Here is a 6,000-nt window from a genome sequence, read left to right as displayed (position 1 = left end):
GTGTTTGTGTAAGTTTTTGTGTGTGTGTGTAAGTTTTTGTGCGTGTGTGTAAGTTTTTGTGTGTGTGTGTAAGTTTTTGTGTGTCTAAGCTATTGTGTGTGGATATAAGTTCTTTGTGTGTTTGTGTAAGTTTGTGTGTGTGTGTGTGTGTGTATGTGTGTGTGTGTAAGTTTTTGTGTGTGTTAGTTTTTTGTGTGTGTGTGTGTGTAAGTTTGTGTGTGTGTGTGTGTGTGTGTGTAAGTTTTTGTGTGTGTTATTTTTGGCGTGTGTGTGTAAGTTTTCGTGTGTGTGTGTGTTAGTTTTGTGTGTGTGTGTGTGTGTAAGTTTTTGTGCGTGTGAGTTTTTGTGTGTGTGTGTGAGTTTTTGCGTGTGGGTGTAAGTTTTTGTGCGTGTGTGTAAGTTTTTGTGTGTGTGTGTAAGTTTTTGTTTGTATAAGCTATTGAGTGTGGATATAAGTTTTTTGTGTGTTTGTTTAATTTTGTGTGTGTTTGTGTGTGTATGTGTGTGTGTGTAAGTTTTTGTGTGTGTAAGTTTTTTTTTGTGTGTGTGTAAGTGTGTTTGTGTGTGTGTATGTGTGTGTTTATGTTTTTGTGTGTGTAAGTTTTGTTGTGTTTGTGTATGTTTTGGTGTGTGTGTGTGTTAGTTTGTGTGTGTGTGTAAGTTTGTGTGCGTGTGTGTGTGTGAGTTGTTGTGTATGTGTGTGTGTGTAAGTTTTTGTGTGTGTGTAAGTTTTGGCGTGTGTGTGTGTGAGTTTTTTTTGTGTTCATGTGTTAGTTTTTGTGTTTGTGTATGTGTGTGTGTGTGTAAGTTTTTGTGTGTGTGTAAGTTTTGGCGTGTGTATGTGTGAGTTTTCGTGTGTGTGTGTGTGTGTAAGTTTTGTTTGTGTGTGTGTGTGTAAGTTTTTTTGAGCATGTAATTTTTTGAGTGCATGTAAGTTTTTGTGTGAATGTGTAAGTTTTTGTGTGTGTGTGTGTGTCTATGTTTGTGTGTGTGTGTGTGTGTGTAAGTTTTGGCGTGTGTGTGTAAGTTTTCGTGTGTGTGTGTGTGTGTAAGTTTTTGTGTGCATGTGTAAGTTTTTGTGTGTGTTAGTTTTGGCGTGTGTGTGTGTAAGTTTTCGTGTGTGTGTGTGTAAGTTTTGTGAGTGTGTGTGTGTGTAAGTTTTTGTGCGTGTGTGTGTGAGTTTTTTTGTGTTCATTTGTAAGTTTTTGTGTGTGTGTGTGTTTGTGTGTGTGTGTGTTATTTTTTGTGTGTTTGTTTGTTTTGTGGTGTGTGTGTGTGTTGTCTTGTGTGTGTGTTTTTAAGTTTTGTGTGTGTGTGTGTGTGTGTGTGTGTGTGTAATTTTTTGTGTGCATGTAAGTTTTTGTGTGCATGTAAGTTTTCGTGTGCTTCCCAAATCAAAAGTTTCAGACAACACACTCCTATGAGTGGCTAAGAAATCTAGCTCAGAAAAGTCAAAAATAGCAAATTAACCATCCCAAATCATAGGTTTCAGTCAACACACACCTACGAATGGCTATGAAATCCTGCTCAGAAAAGTCAAAAAATATCAACCCACACACCCCCAAATCATAGGTTTCAGACATCACACACCTACGAAAGACTAAGAAATCTGGTTATGAAAAGTCAGAAATAGCAAATTACATATCCCAAATCATAGGTTTCAGACAACACTCACCTATGAACGGCTAAGAAACCTAGGTCAGAAAAGTCAAAAATAGCAAACTAGTCATCCCAAACTATATGTTTCAGACAACAAACACCTATGAAAGGCTAAGAAATCCAGCTCAGAAAGGTCAAAAGTAGCAATCCACCCACCCCAAATCATAGGTTTCAGACACTACACACCTATGAAAGACTAATAAATCCAACTCATAAAAGCCTGAAATAGCAATCCCACACATCCCAAATCATAGGTTTCAGACACCACACACCTACGAAAGACTAAGAAATCCGGTTATGAAAAGTCGGAAATAGCAAATTACACATCCCAAACTATTGGTTTCAGACAACATTCACCTACGAAATACTAGAAAACCTTAGCTCAGAAAAGCCTGAAATAGCAAACTACACATCCCAAATCATAATGTTCTGACAACACATACCTATGAAAGGCTAAGAAACCTAGCTCAGAAAAGTCGAAAATAGCAAACTACACATCCCAAATCATAGGTTTCAGACACTACACACCTATGAAAGACTAAGAAATCCAACTCAGAAAAGCCCGAAATAGTAATTTACATATCCCAAATCATAAGTTTCAGACAGCATTCACCTACGAAATACTAAGAAACCTTAGCTCAGAAAAGTCTGAAATAGCCAACTACTCATCCCAAACCCGAAGTTTCAGACAACAAACACCTATGAGTGACTAAGAATCCTAGCTCTGAAAAGTCCAAAAAGCAAACTACACCTCCCAAATCAGGTTTCGTGAAATATACTAATTGCATCCTTTTTTGAATCTGAGAATTACGGCTCACTGAGGCCTTCAAAAGCCTGCCTATATAAATCGGCCTAATTTCTTATTTTTAGGCGTTTCTGTTCTTTTCTGGTTTTAATCTGCATTGTGCACGCCTTGTTTGATGCATTTAAAGTATTAACGGTATTTTTTATCTTTCCATATCCTTTTACGATAGCTGGTATTTATCACACACCCAGAAAAAACAGCCCACGGAAAATAACCCCCACGGAAAATATCCCTGAGAAAAGACCTGGGAAAATACCCCCTCCCTCCACCGACAGATATGGTAAAAATGCTATTCAATTTACGCATAATAAAGCAATGTATCTTTTTCTTAAAATCAACCCCCTTACTTTTCACTCGAAGAAACAGTTTGTTTTCACCTTACAATGATGGCGATAGAATTGAGGCATGGCCCCCTCCCCCTTTCACCAATGTCCTAAATATATTGTTAGATCTTAATTTGAAAATAATGAGATTTCACCGGTTCTCCAAAATAGCACATTGCGTCTGCGCCTAATTATTACAATTGCCTCAAAGTGTTTTAATTTTGACGGAGAAACAGTTCCTTTTGACTTTGGCTGCTGCGTTCGTAAACACAGAGGGGAAAGGATGACAGCTAATTATAGGCCTCGTGCCGGAGAGCCTTGTGTCAAAACCAGGTTCGGTTAATAAGAACAGTGACGGAAGTCAATGATCGCTTTTAGCTAGGATATAGACACTTAAAATTGCATAAATTTAACGAAAGAAAATTATTTCTTTTTGCTAGAATTAAGGTCGTAAACAGCGGGGGACGGAAGGATGGGGTTTACGTAACGCAAAAAGATTGGATAGCACACTTTTGATCACGGATACCCATCCTCTCGGGACGGTGGTAGAGGGGGGGGGCTGTACCCGAATATAGTAGAGGGTAACCACGGAAAACAATTTTATTTTGAAAATAAAAAATGAAAACAGAACTTACATTGCTAATTGTGGCTGCCAAGGCTTCAAGTTCATCAATAATTTCATATGTTCTATCCATTGTGTCACAATACTGTCTGATAATTGAATGGGGGCACATGGAGGGCCTTTGGGGCACAGGGAGGGCCTTTGGGGGTCCGGAGGGACATTTGGGGACCGGTGGGCCTGTGGGGCACAGGGTGGGCCTTTGGGGGTCCGGAGGGACATTTGGGGACCGGTGGAGGGCCTTTGGGACCCCGTTGGTCCTTTGGGAGCTCGATGGGCCTTTGGGGGGGGGGCCCAGGGCGGGCGTTTGGGGGCCGGCGGGACATTTGGGGACCGGTGGAGGGCCTTTGGGACCCCGTTGGTCCTTTGGGAGCTCGATGGGCCTTTGGGGGGCCCGGGGATGGCCTTTGGGGGTCTGGGTGGGCCTTTGGGGGCGCCGGTGGCCCTTTGGGAGCTTGGGGGGCCTTTGAGGGTCCGGGGGGCAGTTGGGGACCTGGGGGACATTTGGGGACCGGTGGAGGGCCTTTGGGAGCTTGGGGGGCTTTTGAGGACCGGGGGCTTCCTTCGGGGTTGGGGTAGGAGGATTGGAACCCTTTGGGGTTGGGTTAGAGGACCTCACAACACTGTTCAAATGAAACTTGTGTATTATAACGACCACACTCAAATTCTCTTCTAAAATCTCTTCAAAAATCTTCTTTTAAAAAGTCTCTATCTGTTTCACCGAAATAGTTCCATAACCTGTCTAAAACGGTTTCGCCCAAATAATCACTAAACGCAAATTCAGCGTGTTACTTTGTTATTGGCATCTCTGCGCTAACGCATTTCAAATTAATATGAAACCTTTTCGCGCGCTAAAACAATTCATCGCTAAGATGTTTCTTGCCTAATTGTTTCCATGGCCTTTGGTTATTAATATCCTTTGGAGGTCGACCAGTAGAACTGTTCCCGAGGCAAAGACATTAATGATTTGAATCTATTCCTGGAGAAATGTTTCTAGGCGAAAATTTTTAAAGTCTGACAGATGATGTCATTGATTGATTGATCTGTCAAGAAAGGGGGAATTAATTTGTTGTTTCTAAGGGGAATTATTGATTCACGATAGGTGAATTGAGGTCGACAGCACAGGTGTCCTGACTCGTGACAGCACCACGTGGTTTATGGTTTTCTCAGTGAGAAAGTTCCTGTTTTTCAAATTCTCACTGAGAAAACCATAAAACAGACATGAATTGCTGTTGACATCCATAAATGTGACAAAGTTCATGTTTTTCAAATTCTCACTGACAAAAACCATAAATCATCCATAACCATCCATGAAAACAACCATAAATGTGACAAAATTCCTGTTTTTCCAAGTGAGAAAATTCCTGTTTTTCCATTTTCACTGACAAAAAACAGACATGAATTATGTAAAAAAAGTTGTAGGTGGCAGCAGGGGTGGGCAATGGGAGCTTTAGGGTCATCTCTACTGGTAATGATGTTGAGAATTATGATAATGCGTTGAATCTTCTTCCGCAAACATTTTATTCAAGTCCTAGTGAAATTAAGAAAAAAATGAATCCATCTGATCTGAGGTTGGGAGCGATTAACTGCCTAGGTCTACTAAGCAGTTTAGATTATCTATCATCGTTTTTGCCTTCGGCGGGGATTGATTTGGTAGGTATATCAGAAACGTTTCTTGATCATATTTCTAGTTCATTTGTATTTATGAGTTGATATAATTTTTTTTTTAGTAAGGTCCGTACTGGTAGGAAGCGTGGAGGTCTTGCTTTATTTGTAAATAGTAGTATACCGATTCGATTAATTAGTGAGTTTGATTTGTTTTATAAAACAATGGTTTTTGAATTTTTGCTTGTAGAGATAAATTTAAATTTTAAGTCAGTCCTGTGTTGGGTATTTTTTCGTCCACCTAGTTCATCTGTAAGTGGATTTGTCCAAAAACTAGATGCATTTATTCCACAGCTGAAATTCAATTATAGGAATCTTCTATTGATGGGTGACTTCAATATTGACCTGCATCCAAACCATGATGATGACCTGTCTGGTGGTGTGCAGTCGGTGCAATTTTTATCTACTATCCTAGCCTCTGATTTGCTTCCTTCGTGCAGTATCCCCACGAGAGTTACAGAATCGTCAACATCGCTCATTGATAGTATTTTCACGGATTTTAAGATAATTGAAAGCAGTGTTGTTGTCGACGATACTTCTGATCATTTTCTTGCTTTAACAAGTGTTGATATTGGACGGTCAAAAAATCAAACAAAAAGAAAAAATGTAGGAAGCTGGATGAATCGTCTATTCAGAAGCTGAAAGTTACACTTGAAGAATAGGGTTTTTTGGAGGTGTATTCTTGTTCAAATGCTAATGAGGCAGGGCAGGTTTTTGACGAAAGATTTAAGGCAGTTCTGGATGAAATGTGTCCGCTGAAACCGTAAACGTGCCGGAAGTATAAAGTCCCGTTTAAATCGTGGATTATGAATGGAGTTTTAAAGTCAGTAAAGACAAAAAATAAGCTATATAAGTGTTTTCTTCAGTATCTTTCTGATGAAAATAAACGGATATTTATAAATTATGAGAATACTTTAACAAAACAGCCA

This window comes from Artemia sp. Qi Xiang Cuo, chromosome 11 (assembly GCF_049724085.1).
Source record: "Artemia sp. Qi Xiang Cuo chromosome 11, ASM4972408v1, whole genome shotgun sequence".
NCBI lineage: Eukaryota > Metazoa > Arthropoda > Branchiopoda > Anostraca > Artemiidae > Artemia > Artemia sp. Qi Xiang Cuo.
Note: the sequence above shows the minus strand (reverse complement) of the source record.